This window comes from Malania oleifera, chromosome 9 (assembly GCF_029873635.1).
Source record: "Malania oleifera isolate guangnan ecotype guangnan chromosome 9, ASM2987363v1, whole genome shotgun sequence".
In the NCBI taxonomy this organism is placed as follows: Eukaryota; Viridiplantae; Streptophyta; class Magnoliopsida; order Santalales; family Ximeniaceae; genus Malania; species Malania oleifera.
This window is the reverse complement of record NC_080425.1, coordinates 11,002,314-11,019,746: the sequence shown is the minus strand read 5'-3', so window position 1 is coordinate 11,019,746 and position 17,433 is coordinate 11,002,314. Positions and strand designations below refer to the sequence as shown.

General features: G+C 37.9%; 1 long non-coding RNA gene across 2 annotated transcripts in view; it reads right to left on the bottom strand.

The window, feature by feature from the left end:
- The window catches only part of LOC131164110 (uncharacterized), a 28,125-nt gene extending 13,152 nt beyond the window's left edge, over positions 1-14,973 (bottom strand). The window contains exon 1 of one of the 2 annotated variants that reach the window (XR_009139211.1): positions 14,819-14,973. This is a non-coding gene — a long non-coding RNA (uncharacterized LOC131164110). The remainder of the gene's footprint in view (positions 1-14,818) is intronic. The other variant, XR_009139212.1, reaches the window with a different exon arrangement.
- Positions 14,974-17,433: the final 2,460 nt, after the last annotated feature.

Below are 17,433 nucleotides of genomic sequence, written 5' to 3'. Positions count from 1 at the left end.
ACAATTTGGTGGTGATTGACCAGTTCTCAAAGTATGCAACTTTCGTACCAGTCTCAAAGCCGTGTTCAGCAGAGAAGACAGCTCAGTTATTCTTCAAGCATGAGGTGAAATATTGGGGTGTTCCAAAAAGCTTAATTAGTGATAGGGATGTTAGATTCACGGGGGGATTTTGGGGTGAACTCTTTCGCTTGATGGGTTCAAACCTTAATCTTTCCACGAGCTATCACCCACAGACAGATGGTCAAACTGAACGTTTTAATGGGATGCTGGAAGAATACTTACGACATTTTGTTCACTCCAATCAGAAGAATTGGGTTACTTTACTGGACACAGCACAATTTTGTTTTAACTCTATGAAATCTTCTGCAACTAATAAAAGCCCTTTTGAGATTGTGACAGGTCAACAACCGACTCTCCCACACACTCTGGATGGTCCGTACAAAGGAAATTGCCCAAAAGCCTACCAATTCACGAAAAATTGGTTGCAAAACATCGAAGTCACCTGAGCTCAGTTAGAAAAAGCATCAAAGCACATGAAGAAATGGGCTGACAAAGGGAGACGACCACAACAATTTGAAGCTGGAGATCTGGTTCTCGTAAAAGTGCCGCCGGAGACATTTCGCTTTCTTCGTGGCAAGGATAAAAGGCTGTTACATCGTTACGAAGGTCCAATCAAAGTAATCGAAAAGGTGGGACATGCATCTTATCGGCTTGAGCAACCTGAGTGGATGAAAAGCCACAGACGTCCAGTCCATCCCGTGTTTCATGTAAGCAATTTAAAGCCATTCCACACAAATGAAGCAGATCCGCACCGACAAAAATTAAGGAGATCAGCAATTTCCAGAAGGCATCCTGTCACCAAAGAAGTCCAGGAGATCATTGCAGACAGAGTCATCAATCTAGAAGGTCGTCACCAACAACAATTTCTGGTTCAGTGGTTAGGACTGGGGGAAGAAGAGAATAGTTGGGAAACAGCAGACAACCTTCAGCATGCCATACAGAAGATTGAAGATTTCAGAAATTCGTAGTGAACAACATCTACATCGACATCAGAAGAGTGAGAAGGTCGTCTACAACACATCGACGAGGACGTCGATAAATTGAGTGGGGAAGATGTTAGGGTGTGACAATGTAATGGGAAAAATGGGGAGTGAGATACTGCTATAATTGTATTCTTCAGGGATTTGGAATGAATATATGAATATCTGTGTTATCGCTTGTATGGTGATTCTCTTGTAGATGAATAATACAAGTAGTTCTTTTCATTGTGGTGTTCTGTTGCCTTGGATTATGATGTCTCTGATTGTTATAGTCTTATTCGGTGTATAAGAATGTATTGCTCATGTGAAATCCTATTGTTCCTTGTTTTCCTTGAGTATTGAGACTCACCTGGTGCTCGTGCTTGCAGGCTTGAACGTGTGAGAGTTGGCTGACTTGTCGAGGGAGAGCTCTCAACGAGTGCCACACAGCCCTTACTTGAGTCCCATTTTGGGGGTCCGTGATACATGGCATCTATAGAAAAGTAGAGAAAGCAAGCATGAAAATAACTGAAGGATGCAAAAGAAAGGGTCCTTTCTTATCAAGTGCAAAGGAGATGAGCAGTGCTCTTGTTTGGCAGAGAAGGCAAAAGACTTCTATCTTCCTAGAAAATCTAGAAGATCCAAGCACACAGAGTAAAAATGGAAATATCTAAGGAAAAAGAAGCACAGGAATGACCTAAAAGATCACCAATGTTACATCTGTAACCAAAAGGGTCATTATGGAAAGAAATGTCCTTAGAGGTCAAAATAGAGTCAAGCTAATCCAGATGTTGCATAAAGTCTCGGACTGGGATTCAAATGATAACATTGAATCTATATTCTTTTTGGGCGAAAGCTAAAACGAAGAATTCATCCTTACTTTCCAACAAAGTGAGCAAACAGTATCAAACTCTTTAGACGAAGAAAATGAAGATCTCAAGTGTCATCAGATTGTCCCAAGACCAAAATGTTCCCACATTCAACCTATCAATAATAAGTGCTATCCAGTAGCCTTAACAGGGGATGAAGTTCACAATCTTGTTTCATACAAGAATCACTGTCAGCACAATTCAAAAGGACCATGCATCACCATCTGCTCTAGCTCGAGTATTAACTAATAAGCACTCAAAACCAATTAAGGTCCTTGCATTCTTTGATACAGGAGCAACGTGCAGTTTTTCTAAACCCAAGCATTATTCCAAAAAAGTAAATTGAATTCATGCGACGAAGGATTCAAAGCAGCAAAAAAGAGAACATTTTGAGGTCAATTAAAGAGTGTCCCAATTTACATTAAGCTTCATCTAGGATGCTTAATTAACGCTGCATTCTTTGGATCAAATCTCCTTGACAAGGATCTACTTATTGGGTCATCTAAGACTTGAACAAATTTTAAGGCAAGGGCTAAAGCAAGTCGTATATCTTGCAGTGGACCAAAACTCCCCTTTTCTACATCACCTAAACCTTGGAAGAAATAAAAAACTAGTTGATCCACACGAGTTGTGCAGATAGTCAGAGAGAATTCCTAAAGAAGTGTTCAAAGTCATTATAGAAGAACCTAGAGTTCTTTGTTAGCCTTCCATTCAAGAAAAACTAGGATATCAATCCAACAAAGGCTACCCACAAAGGAATGAATCCAGAACACTACTCATTGGCCCAAAATGAATTATCCCAACTGCAAGAAGAAGGATTAATTAAGCCCACCAAGTCACAATGGGCTTGTGAGGCTTTTTATGTCAACAAGAGGGCCAAGCAGACAAGAGGTAAACTTAGACTTGTCATTAATTATCAGCCTCTTAACCACTTTCTTGCAGATGATAAATTTTCATAGCCTAATCAGGCCAATCTGCCCTCACAACTATCAAAGGTCCATATCTTAGCAAAGTAGGCTTCTCACAATTGAATCCAGAGGATTGGTCCAAGACAACAATTTGCATCCCCAACTTCCATTATCAATGGACAGTCATCCATTTTGGCTTAAAGCGACCTCATCTCTCTTCTAGAAAGCAATGATCAAGATATGACAGCCTATCTTTCCCCATGTCTTGATTTATGTTGATGACATCCTCCTTTTTTCAAAGCATATGGCGTCACATGTAGAACTATTAAATCAGTTTAAGGAGATAATCACACGCTATGGGATTACATTGTCTTGGAAAAAAAAAACATAATAATAATAATTGGGGTGGAAGCTATTGATTTCCTTGAAATGAAAATTAGCCAAGTTTATATTAATTACGGCCACACATTGCGTCACAACTCAGCACCTTCCCAGATAAACAGATGACAACAAAGCAACTATACCAATTTCTTGGTATATTCAATTACATATCAAACTTTGTCCCAAAACTGACAGTTTAGAGAGCACTACTTCATCAACTCTTAAAAAAGAAAGACATCCCTCCTTGGGAACCCAAACACTCACAGTGGGTAAAGTCACTTAATGATTTGGCTATAAAGTTGCCAACACTTCGAAATCCTAACAAAGGCAGAAGAATTTTGCATACTGACGCAAGTGATAATTACTAAGGTGCAACTTTAATAGAAGAAAAGAATGACGGGACTAGACATGTTTGCGACTACAAGAGTGGAGCATTCAAAGAGTTTGAATCACATTATCACTCCACATTCAAAGAGATTTTGGTGGTTAAAAGAGAAATTGAAAAGTTAGAATTCCATCTAATTGGACACAACTTTACAGTCGAGATGGACATGTCATCTTTTCCAAAGATGATACAAATCAAGCAAAAGATCCATTTGCAAGGACAACTCAAATAGGCAAACTAATTCTCACTATATAAGTTCGAGGTGAAACACATCAAAGGGAAGCACAATATCCCAAGTGACTTTCTCTCAAGACAAACCAATCTTCAAGTCCTTTCTGTTATGACATCCTCATCCTCTTCGAATTCACCCAATCTCATAAAATAGGTTTAGAGCCTTCTTGTGAGATCCAAGACAATACCCTTTGCCACCCTATTGAGAAAAGGAACAACAAAATGATCCAAGGTCTCCAATCCGTCCTCCTTTCAAATACAGATTAGTAAATACCCTATTGAAATATTTGGACTGGCATCCACTTTATCCTTACATTAATGGGTCTCTAGGTCCCACATTGTCCTGCCTTACTTTCCCAAAAATGACTTTTCTTCTGTTTTGGTGTCCACCTAGAACCTACTATATTGGTATATGATTCTCCATAAACCATGGACATATGCATTCATCACGAACCAAAGGCAAAGACCTCAGTGAAACAGTTATCTGAAGATTGGTTTCTATTCTTCAAAACTGAGGAACAGTGGGTTGATTGGCTTGAATTCATAATAGGATCCACATACCAGTTGGTCAGATCCCATCTTAGGGGTGAGGTTCACACATGGTTGAATAGGTTCAAGAGACCAAATAGGGCATTTTTGTGAGGTTTCGGGCGACCGAACCTAGGCAAGCCAAATTGCCTCGGTCAACCAAACAGCTGACCGGTCAAAAGTTTGACTTGGTTCAGGCGACTAAACCAAATTGAACTAAGCGTCCCTAGGCGACCGAACTTCACGTTCAAAATGGCCTCAGGCGACCGAACACGTGGGTTCAGTAAACCAAACTTAGCTTCGGGCACCCAAACCGCGAACAGAAACATTCTGTCTTTTATTCAACCGACCGAACCCAGACTCGAGCACCCGAACTTCAAAATGTCTTTTCTCTTTGTAAGTGTTCGGGCGACCAAACCTATAGCTCGGGCGACCAAAACTCTAAGGTTGTAATTTTTTAACTAGGATAATTAGAGTTAAAAATTAATTAAACTTTTCTAATAATACCCAGCGTGTCCCCAATGATAAAAAATTTCCCTAAGTCTATATATACCCCTTCATAAGCCAAGATTAACAACTTTGATTAGCTCATTTTCTCTCTAATTTTTATCCTAATCAAAGTTCCCCCAAAACTTGTTTTTATTGCAAAATCTTTTATGGGGTTATATTTTATGCTCTCCGTTCTCTTCCACTCATTATTTTGAAAATCTTTTTGAAAAGAACATTTTATTTTGGGTATTCATTTTGATTTGCACATATAGTTTTAAAATGTTTGTATTTTGTTTTGTTGTGCAAAATTATTTGAAACTAAAACCCTAGATTCCCCAGTTCATTCTTGAAAAATATTATTTGGAGAAAATCTTTTGTAGGGTTTAAATCTTTGAAGCTCTTTATTATATACATTCTTTTCAAAGATTGCAAAATATTATTTAGATAAACACCCTTACTCTACTGAGCATTATTGCATATCATATTAGAGTGCATTTATTTGAGCTTAAACGTGTACATCTTAACTTATATTTTCAGAAGCATTTTCATGTACAAAAATATTTTCCATGTAATGGTTGGATTCAGCCTGTCAATTGAACTAGGGAGTCTCAGTCCCGTAAATGAGACCGGTTCGGTTCAACCCAAAATTGAACTAGGGAGTCTCAGCCCCGTAGGTGAGACTAGTTCGGTTCAGCCTAGTAATTGAGTTGAGGTTTTCCTCACCCTGTAAGGAGAGGATGTAAATGGCTTCTGCTCCGCCCGGTTAAGTGAGCAAGTATAGTGGAATCCTTGGGGAATATGCCCAAGGCGGGGACGTAGGCAGTATTGGCCGAATCTCGTTAACAAATCTCTGTGTCATTCTCTCTTTATCTTATTTAAATTCCTACACTTAAATTTCAGTATGTGTATGCTTGTACATGTTCTGTTCTAACCATCTTACATGCACACAAAACTAATTTAAACAAGATATGCAGCACAAGTGTATGTATGCACACACTGATAACTTAATCGTTGTACATGCCCGTTTTCAATATTGAATGGGATATGAACTGTGGTGAATTGGCGTAATTGTTTAAATTAGCGAAAAATATTTTAAAACCCAATTCACCACCCCCCCCTCCTCTTGGGATCACACCAATTCCAACACCCTTACTCCTCTATATAAGGAGAGCTATAGCTAGAACATAGTGCAAGCGAGAACTTAGTGTCACTTATAAGAAGTTCTCCTCTCTCTCTAGGTATTCCCCTGGTTCCACGCAAGGGCATTTTCTAATTGTCAGTTGAGAATTGCTTCCACTAGAAAAACTTGTTTAGTAGATCCATTCGAGTTGACGATAATTAGATCTCTGACCTTCTAGGAATTTTTTGTTCTTCCTCATATCTTTATACTATAATGGTGGGAATTGACCATCATAGTTTAAAGGTCTCAACATGTTCACCTAGGGATGATCATCATGTCCATTTTCTCTCCATACTGAACATAATAGTCAAACTTGCCTAATGGTTCTCTCAACAAGTTGACCATTAGATCTCCATTTTCGTATCTCTTTTAAGCTTTTTCTCGACACTTTTCTTCTTTCTCCTCCTTTCTATGTTTTCTTCTTCAAAATCATAGATGGGGTCCTTCAAGCATTCATCATATGTGCAATTAACATCAAACCATTTATAACCACTTTTGGTCATAGGGTTGTAGACAGGAAGACCATCTCCTTTGAAGTATGGGATTGGGACAGATTTCAGAGATGTTGGATTAGTCAGATCTATAAAATTAGAGAATGGCCTGATCATCACTTTTGGTTCTCCTGGTGGTGTTGATGAATTCTAATGAGGTTGAATCATCATGGTACAAAAGATGCGTGAGGAAGTTAAGTTTGATGTACATTCCTGGTCTTTTGGAAAGGAAACATAAATAGCATCATTTTGCATGGTTTAATAGACGGCATTAAATATGAGTAGTTCGAAAATGTGATGCAATTTTTCATACTTTGTGAACTAGGACTCTAAAAGGAGCTTGGGTAGCTCTTCCCTAGGTAACTGCCTCAAAATATGGGCGTGGCTTAGAACAAGGGAGGTATCATAATTGACAAAGAGTGCATCTTGGTTTTCTTAAGGAGTTGTCAAATCAAAGGAATGAATTTGAAGTCTATAGACCATTTGGTGATGAAGAGTGGATGCAACACCTTGTCTATAGACCATTTGGTAATGACAAAGAGAGCATCTTGGTTTTCTTCCGCTCCACCTTGTCTTGTTGGCAAGTGAGACAAGTTTGGGTATAATCAACCACATTATCACACATATGCGGCCAATAATATCTCTGATTCAGTAATGTCAAAGAGTACTACCATCTTGGATGCCCAACCCATATATTATCATGACACTCTCTTAGTAATGTCTTCCTCAGATCCCTAGCTTATGGCATGAAGAACTTACTACCATGGGTCATCAGAAATCCGTCTTCCATTCAGAACCAACATATTTTGCCCTCTTTTGTCAACTTCAAGAGGTCTTGGGTAACTGGATCTTTGGCTAGGTTCTCCTTAATGTGCTCCTCATTGTCGTGGTAATTGTACTCAATGTAAACTGTGTTACCATTTGTAGGCCACCAACTTTGCCTTCCTGCTCAGTGCATCTATAACTTGGTTCATGCGCCCTACCTTGTGCTCAAATAAGAAATCAAACTCTGCTAAGAATTTCTACCATTGGCCCTGCTTGGGTGATAGCTTCAATTGTGTAAAGAAATGACTAACACCTGAGTTATTCGTTTTCACCACGAACTTTGACCCAAATAGATACTGTCGCCACACACGAAGACAATGAATCACCTCTCATACGCAATAGGATGTCCCTCCTATAACAAGATTCCTCCAAAGTCATAGTTTGATGCATCTGTGTGTACCTCGAAGGTTTTCTTGATGTCCAGAAGAGTAAGTACCGGATATCTCATCATAGCATCCTTTAAGCCATCAAAAGCTCCCTAGCACTTCTCTATCCAATTCCACCCCTGACCCTTGTTTAGCAGTTTAGTTTAAAAGGAGCAATTCTCGAATATCCCTCTATGAGCTTCCTGTAATAACTGGCAAGACCAAGAAAGGAACGCAGCTCCTTCACTATCATTGGGATCTTCCATTCATGAATGACTCACCTTCTCCATATCTATCCTAATATGACCTTGTTCAATCACATGACCAAGGAATTTTATGCTCCGCTAAGTGAAAAAATACTTCTCTTTCTTTACATACAAACTGTTCTCCTTCAACTTATCGAACACCTTTCGTAGATGCTTTCTATGTTCCTCCAGAATGGAACTGTAGACAACAATATCATCCAAGTATACCACAACAAATTGTTCAATGTACTCATGAAATACTTAGTTCATCAAGGCACAGAATGTCGCAAACGCATTCATCAACCCGAATGGCATCACCAAGAGCTCATATGCCCTATACCACGTCACACAAGTCGTCTTCAATTCATCCCTATCAGTGTTATTCTCACCTAATAGTAGCCTAACCTCAAGTCAAGTTTGGTGAAGTACTTTTCTAAACAAACAACTCGACAATCAATGGAATAAGATACAACTTGACAATCAACAAAATAAGATACTTATTGCGCACTGTCACCTTGTTGAACACGCGATAGTCTACACATCACATGCTCCCATCGTGTTTCCTCTAAAACAACACCGGTGCTCCAAACGATGCTTTAAAAGGACGAATATATCCCGCTTCCAACAAGTCATCAAGTTGCTTTCTTAGCTCTGTTATCTCTAGAGGCGCCATCTTAATATGGCCCCTTAGCAAGTGGCTTCACTCCTAGGAACAACTCGATCTCATACTCCACACCCTGTCATGGAGGCAAGTTGTGAGGCTTGTACCATGCAAGGGTAGTCTCCCACCAGACACAAGGAACTAGCAAAAGGCATTGTCACTGTTTTAGTTTCCCTAAGGAATTTCATTCCCAAAATGACTTGAAAGTCATCTAGCGGCACTATTGTGAAATTCGCATGTCATGCACAAACTTCACAATGATTTGCTTGGTTATTCCCATAGTAAGCTAGGCTATATAGTTAACCGCTTTCAAGCGTCCTGAATCCTTCTCCAAGGATAAGTAGAGCCTCTTTGCTTTTGTTTGTGATACAAAGTTATAGGTAGGTATCAACCATACCACGGATGCTTTTCCCATTGATCCTCAAGCCCACAAACATTAACTCTTCTACTTATGTCACTTTTGGATCTTTTGCCTACCTATCCAATGCGTTCACTGGCTACATTTCACCCATCCTTAAGGTATCCTCCTCTTCCTCATCATCCTCCAGTACACTCTCCATTTGAAGCTTGCATGACTTGTAAGGGCATTCAGCAACTTTGTCATGGCCTCAACATAAGAAGCATAAAATCTTAGCCCTACCATTTGGTGTGTTGGATACTTGAGACAACGAACCTTCCTTTGAAATTGGCGCCTTATTGTCGACTTCCCCACTTTTGGGTTTTTCCCTTCTTGAAAGACTTTTCGCTATTTTCACCCACGCCGCTCTCTTTGGACGAAGGAGAATTATCTCCAGCATAGTTAGTCAAGCGTTCTACGATAGCTTATGTAGTAGACAAGTCTTGAACTCTTTATCTATGAAGTTTTTTTCTTACCCACAATTTCAACCCCTTAAGAAAATAGAACTTGTCCTTCTTTAACATGTCCCGTATATCCAACATCAAAGTAAAAAAATTGTTCATATATTCCTTAGTTGACCCACTATGCTTGAGGTCTCTCAGCTTTCTTCTAGCATTTACTTAATGTTCTCAAGAAGGAAATGGGTCTTGAGTTCTCTTTTCAAGTATGTCCAACAATCAATAACACAGCGTCCATTCTCAATTTCATCGTACTTGGTACACCACCATAGTTTAGCATCACTAATCAAGTGCATAGTTGCAGTATTCACTTTCTTGTTCTGAGTCCGTCCTTATAGCACAAAAGTACTGCTCCATATCAAACAAGTTCTCCAACTCTTTGGATCACGGGCACCCCCATACATCCTAGGTTCTAACACCTTGGTCCTACTAAACTTTGAAATGTTAAGAGTTTCCCATAGCAAGAACCATCACATTCATCCCCACAATCAAATCAACTTTCTAAGCCTGCAAGGTCTCCACGGTATGGTGAAAGTACTTTGACAATTCCAACATGGAACTTTGTTGATGTCTTTGTGATCCCTCCAATTCATCAACACATTCGGTAAGTTGGGCCACCTCTACAGTCATATTTTGATCATTGCTTTCCCGAAGATAAATGGGGTCAAATGGCATGATTGTCCATTGATAATGGAAGTTGGGAATACATAATGTTGTCCTGGGCTGATCCTCTGGATGGATACCTAACTGCCAAAAGTCTCCTTCAAGATCAAACTGTTGACTTTTTGAGTCCGATCCTTATTTTGATGCTGACAAAGCGTCTTTATCTCATGTGTACATTTAGTGTGTGAACAAGTCTATATCTTAACATACACATAAGGTAAAGGGAAAATAGCCAGAGAGACCTCAAGATTATACATCCTGGTGTATTTCATGAAGTTTGAAGAGTAAGACAGAAAAAGACATCTATTTTCAATTGTATTGCATTGTGTTTTATATTTTGGTCTGTAGTAATGTATGACATGCATGATGTGGATGACAAGCCCAGGACGACCATAGTCTGACCGTAGGGACCATAACTTTCACAGAAAATTCTTTTCATAAAAAAGCTAAAATCAAACAAGGATTTTTGGAATAGTTTTAGGGTCAAAATCGAGGCAAAAACAAAGTCTTCGGTCGAACGTTGGATTTTTTGCTTAGTTAAAGAGCCTCGGTCGACCAACCCCCTATGCACTAAATGACTCAGTCGACTGAACCTGCCACGTGGAGCATGTGCTGAGAAGCCTCGGTCAACCGAACCATTTACTACTTAAAGAGCTCAGCCGACCGAACAAGGTCAAAAGTCAAAAGTCAACTATTAACATGGCTCGGTCGACCGACCAAATTATAACATAGCTTCCACGGTCGACCGAAGTAAAAAACTTGACTTTTCCACCTTCCACTTCAGTCGACCGACCATGAAGTCTCGGCAAACCGAACCTAAGCCACGGTCGACCGAACCTACAAAGGGTTCAGAATCGCCCTAAGATGGTCGACCATCATGATTCTTGGTCAACTGAGTTAGGACTGAAAATTCAATTTTTACATAAGTTGGTCAACCAGCCTTTGCCCTTGGTTGACCAAACCTCTCGAGTTGCCAGATTTTTACCACGATAAGCCGAGGTTATTTTTTAACTAAACATCATTAAACTTTTCTCAAAATTCCTCCTATGTCCCCAACGGCTATATTTTGAGTAAAAATTATATATACTCCCTCATAACTCCAAATTAGAGATTAGATTAACCAAATAATTCTCTCAAATTTTATACTTAATTTTTTACTCTCTTTTATTATTCTTTTGATAAATCTTGCATGAGAGTATTGTTTTGAGCATTCTTTTGGGCATTTGTTTTACAAATCAAATATCTTTTATTCTCATATTTTATTTATTTTTCATATCATATTTTGAGAGTAAATCCAAAGTTTCTCCATATATTTCATTGATAAATATCTTTGGAGAAAACGTATTTCTAGCTTGTGGATCTTTGCACAAATATTGCAAAGATTTCCAAAAGCTCATTGTGCTTCATTGCAAAAATTATTTTGAGCTATAACCCTTGCTTATAGTTATAAAATTTGAATATCATTGTTGGGAAGATTTATTAAGGGTTCGAGATCTTTGAACATATTTATTGCATACTCTGTTTTAGATCAAAGATCATATATCATTATTTTGGCAAAGATCATTTGAAGGGAAAAGCCCTAGGTTCTCTCTCCTACACTCTTTTATTGAAAAATATTTTTTTGGAGAAAATTTTTATTAGGGTTAATCTTTGAAGTGCACTTATCATAAATATCTTTATTCAAAGATTAGTTTGAGAAAATCACCGTACTTACACTGAACTTGTTTTCATATCATACGTGATATCATACGTGAATGTATTCTGTGCAGCATTGGGTACATATCTACTTAGTGTAAGAAGCATCTTTATTGTACACAAAATTATTTGATTATCTGTTGTATTCCCAACGAGTGGTCAGAAGAGGGAGACTAGCACAGTGAATAGTCCCAAATTGCTCAGACTTGGTTAGGTCAACACCAAACTGTTTCAGACCCGGTTAGGAGAACTAGGTGCACCATCCTGTAAGGTGTTGTAATCGGTATCTCTCCACCCACAAGTGAGTAATTTAGTGAATCCTCTTACTTGTGAGCTTGAGGCGAGGACGTAGGCAGTATTGGCCGAACCCCAATAACATATCGTGTGTGCACTTGATATTTCCGCAATTTATTTTCCACACCTATATATTATTGTTTAATGCTCTGATTATTTTACATATACATTTTGAATGATTGTAAATTACATAGAATAGTTTATTTGTTTTAATATCTGCTCAGTAATTTATTTGTTGAATTGGTATGTATTTAGACAGACCTTAGATTTGTGCAATACTGTTTGTGGAATTTGAATTGACCTAGGAGAAAATATTTTAAATTTCTAATTCACCCCCCTCTTAAGAATACACCAATTCCAACACAAACTTTGAGAAGATATAGGTCTCCGATAGTTGTGAACAAACTCGCCCAATTAGGCAATGAAAATTTATCATCTGCAAGAGGAAGTGGTTAAGAAGCTGATACTTAATAACAAGTTTGAGTTTACCTTTTGTCTGCTTGGCCCTCTTATTGAAATAGAAAGTCTCACAAGCTCATTGTGACTTGGTGGGCTTAATTAATCCCTCTTCTTGCAACTGGGATAATTTATTTTGGGTTAATGGATAGTGTTCTAGATTCATTCTTTTGTGGCTTGCCTTTTTTGGATTGATATTCTCGTGTTTCTTGAATGGAAGGCTCACAAAGAACTATGGGTTCTTCCATAAATTCTCCGTGACTATTCGCACAGCTCGTGCGGATCAACTGATATTTTTTTTATTTCTACAAGGTTTGGGTGATGTGGAAAAGATTTTGAGTTTTGGTCCACTTCGAGAGATAGAACCTAAACTTTAGCCCTTGTCTTGTCCACCAAACTTTGTTCAAAGTACTGGATGATATCAAACCCAATAAGTAGATCCTTGTCAGGGAGATTTGATTCAAAGAATATGGTTTTAATTAAGCATCCTCGATGAAGTTTAATGTAAACCAGGAAACTCTTTAATTTGACCTCCAAATGTTCTCCACTACTTCTTTGAATCCTTGGTTGCATGTCTTCCATTTATCTTTAGGAAGAATGCTTGAGTTTAGGAAATTGCATGGTGCTCCTCTATCAAAGAATGCCATGACCTTAATTGGTTTTGAGTACTTATCAGTTAGTACCCAAATTAAAGCATATGGTGATGCATATTCTCCCCTTTTGAATTCTACTTATAGTGATTCTTGTATGGAATAAAGATTGTGAACTTCATCCTCTATTGAAGCTACTGATAGCACTCATTGTTGATAGGTTGACTGTGGGAACATTCTGGTCTTGGGACAATCTGATAGCACCTGAGATGTTCATCTTCTTCGTCTGATGAGTCTGATAAGTCCGTTTGCTCACTTTGCTGGAAAGCAAGGATGGATTCTTTATTTTGGCAAATCATCTGGAGAGAATATACAATAACAACCAAAAAGACACATTTCATGTTGACATAAATTAGGAAATTCCAAGCTAGTGCTAAAAAATTGGACACAACAAGACACAGAGGTACTCGAAAGAGGACGTTTGGGTTTGGGACAGCTCCAGCAATACAGAGAGGAGTCAGCTGGGTTTGAAGAAGATGAATTTAGAATTTTTGAGTAGAGTGAATGTGTATTGCCTATTACATGGTTTCCAATTACTTTATAAACATTGTGTTCCGTTTCCCGTGCTCTTTCATGTCTCTTTTGAATTTGCACATCACGCTTGAGTGAATGATTTATGAGAAACCTAAAAGAATACAATCAGCTATAATCCAATATTTAGTATGCAAGAATAAAATAAAAGTAAAATAGAATAAAAAATTATATAAACAAAATATAAAATTATAAAAGTAATTTCACTTCATTCTATTCTAAAGAACCAAACAAATCATAAGGTATTCCCTAGCCACATTTTGATTCATGCTATTCTATTTTAGCATAGTTGAAGTCGTGAATCTCATAAGCCTAGGAATCAAAATTCAAAAGCATGTATACATCTTCAATCATGTCGTGATACGGAGATCACAAATTTCAAGCACAAAAAAGATTGAAATGTTGAATTAGAGCAGTCTTAAGGCATTGCTGACCTGGTAGGCTGGTAGCAAATTTAGTGGATCCAAATGAGGTCCGCCAAAGAAAGCTAGCGGATCCAATTAAGCTGTTAGTAAGATCCGTTTGAGGATCCAATGAGGGCGTGGAGGACCCAACCAAGATCCACCCGAATTTCCGAATGGGTCGATTCATATCCAAATGCATCCAAGTTGATCCATCGGGGTTCGAATAAATCTACTCAAATCCAACTAAATACACCCAAATACTCCGCGTAAGACACGAATCCGACGGCAATGAATACTTTAGTCCGTTTGTTTTCCAAGAAAATTCCGATACACGCCCTTACCTTGTTTGGCCCCAAGAAAATTCCACCAAGAAGAGCCTAAAGCCAATAGATCCAAGGAGATTCCAGCACGTATGTCCGAATCAAATGGCTTTACATCGTTTGTTTGCCAAGAGACTAGGCAAGAGAGACTGAGAAAATCCCGATCTTGGATTGCTTGCCAGTAGGGAGGAAGAGAAGAAAAAAGAGATCCAAGAGACTATTCCTCTTAGGTTACTGCGATCAGAGAGCCTACTCTCGTTTGGTCAATAGGAAAAGAAAACAAACGAGGGGCTTCGATCTTGTTTGGCTACCAAGAAAAGAAAACAAGCACAAAAGCTGAGAGAGAGAGAGAGAGAGAGAGAGAGAGACGTACCGTATCTGGTACAGCACCATGACGTGATCTGCGGCGGCCAGCTTCCCACCCTGGCGGATCTTTTCCTCTTCTCACCACGCCAGACTTGGGGCTGTTCACTTGTTCTCCCCCCACGGGAACTTCCTTCGACCGGGTCGGGTTGACTTGATTAGCCCGGTGGATAGGATTGACCAAGACAATTTTATTTTTTATTTTTTTTTATTTTTATTTCAAAATAATTCACTAAGTGAAGGTCATTAATTCAAATCCAATTTTCATGTTCATTTAAGAAGCAAATCCTTTTGAACATAAGGTATTAACTCAATTATAATCATAGTTAAAATTTTTTCTCATAATTTGTTTATAACTTACATGCAGTATATATAAACGCATTTACAATTAATTTCCTAATTATCAGTAACGTTTAAACATTCAAATTCAAGTTTGAAGTCATTAGAATCATATCTCCTCATTCTTGAACTTCAAGAAGTATTTTGATATTCATTGACTGCATCATTATCAGTTACAACAGGATCAATTCTCCTGATCTTCAGCAGGATCAATTTTCTTGATCTTCAGCAGTGATTTTGAAATCACTTGATCTTCTACAATGAGCATATTTAGCCTAAAAGTAAAGGTTGTTTAGTTTAAACTCTATAACTTAAGTTCAATAATAGAATTAAGGCAAGTACCCAATTGGTTCGTTGTCACAGTCCTGTATCAGATCTATATGAGGGAAATTTTGAACTTTTAAGGATAGTTTGAGTTCCAATCATACAAAACTCCTTTTATAAGATAAATTTGTGAGGTCAATAGACCAAAATGGATAATACTTCAAGGAAGTTGATCTTAAGACCATTACATTTTGTATCATAGTCACCTTCCAAGTAGTATCATATAGGACCTTACTTGGAGGCGTCTTTTATAAGACAAATACATGAAGTCATTTCGCTAAAGCAAACAATACCTCATCACGTTGGGCATAAGATCTTTACATTGGTATCAAACCCCTAAGAGTACTATCATGTGGGATACATGATTACGCGCTTAAATTGTATAATTAGGTATTTTAATTCATGTATTAAGACATATATTTTTAATTAAATATCTAATTACTCTCAATAATTTAACATTGTATCATATTTATAATATTTGGGTTTTATTGAATAATTTATAAATTTTTGGTATTTTTTTATTGTAGGGCAATTATTGGAAGCTAAAAGCAAGATTATTTCATATTCCGGGCGTAACTTTCTCATCCAAGCTCCGATCGAGACGATTCAAAATTCTGGGAAAAGTTGAGGAAGTGCTCTACGACTTTTATGTTTCAAGCTTTGAGAAATACGAGATCTAGAATGGTCAAAATCGGGCATGTTCATTAAGAGATAGAAAATTAAAAAGGAAGAAACAAATGAAGAAAAAAAAAAAAGTGATTTGACCCGGCCATGCAGCCGTGCCCTCTCCAAAGGTGCGCTGGATAGGGCTCTAGCCTCCTTCTCCCTTATATATTTCTTTTCTTTTCTCTCTTCACAGGAACCACCCCCTCTCCATTCCTCCTTCTCTTACTCTCTCAACTCTCCTCTCTCCATCTCCTTTCATCTCTGTTTTCTCTCCCTTTCCCCATCTTCTCTCTAACTCTCTTCTCTTCCTCTATTGCTCTCCTCTCTTCTCTCTCCCTTTGTCTTCCTTTCTCTCTCCCTTGCTTCTCTCCCCCTACGGCCTGCTGCACCCAAGATCCCTTGCTGCTACTGTGAACACCCAGTTGAAGCCCCTTGCTATTGTGTATCTGTTGCCCAATCGAGAGACTCCCTTGTTGTAGTTGTTGTTACGACTGCTCTTCTTCGTCCTACTGCTGGGGCTACAATCCAAAGGACCCGAGGAGGCTTGATGTGCTTGCTAGCCGCTGCTCTTCAACTTGAAGCCACCACGGATGCTGCTACTTGCTACAGCCAGCCAGCTTCTTTCTCTCATTCTCTTTCTTTCTCTTTTTCTTTAGCTTTTGTTCTTGTTGTTAAATAATTGGATAATTTTTATATTTTGTTTAGCATAATTTAAATTAAAGTTTTAATTTTTAATTCTTGTTTGGTTATTATTATTTAAATCAAGTTATTTTCTTTCTTGTCTTATTTTACATTATCATTGGGATTAACGTTGCTTGGGTTATTTTTTTATTGATAGAGTTCGGTTTGATTTCTTGAAAAAAAAAGAATAAAATACAAAAAAAAAATATCTTCTTCAGGACTTAAATTAGTTGTCTTCTTTAAAACTAAATTTTATTGAGTTCTATTTAGATTAAGCTGTTTAATTAAAATCCAAAATTTGTTATCATATTTAGTTATAATTTAGTGGTTAAAGTTTTAATTTTGATTCAAGTTGTTGATTGTAAAAAATTGGTTTTTCTTAGTTGAGTTTGTGTTCGATTGAGTTTTTAATTGCACGCTTAAGTTTGTGCTTAAAGTTATCATTTTTAATCTTTTTCTAAAGTTCAACATGTGTTTCAATTCTTGTCTGACTATTAAACGTAAGATTTCCATTTCTCATTGTTAAAATTAGTTCGTGTTAGGATTTAGAATTTAAATTGCACGTTATTTTAATTCGTTAAAGAAATCTCAACAAACCAGAAAACCCGAATTTGA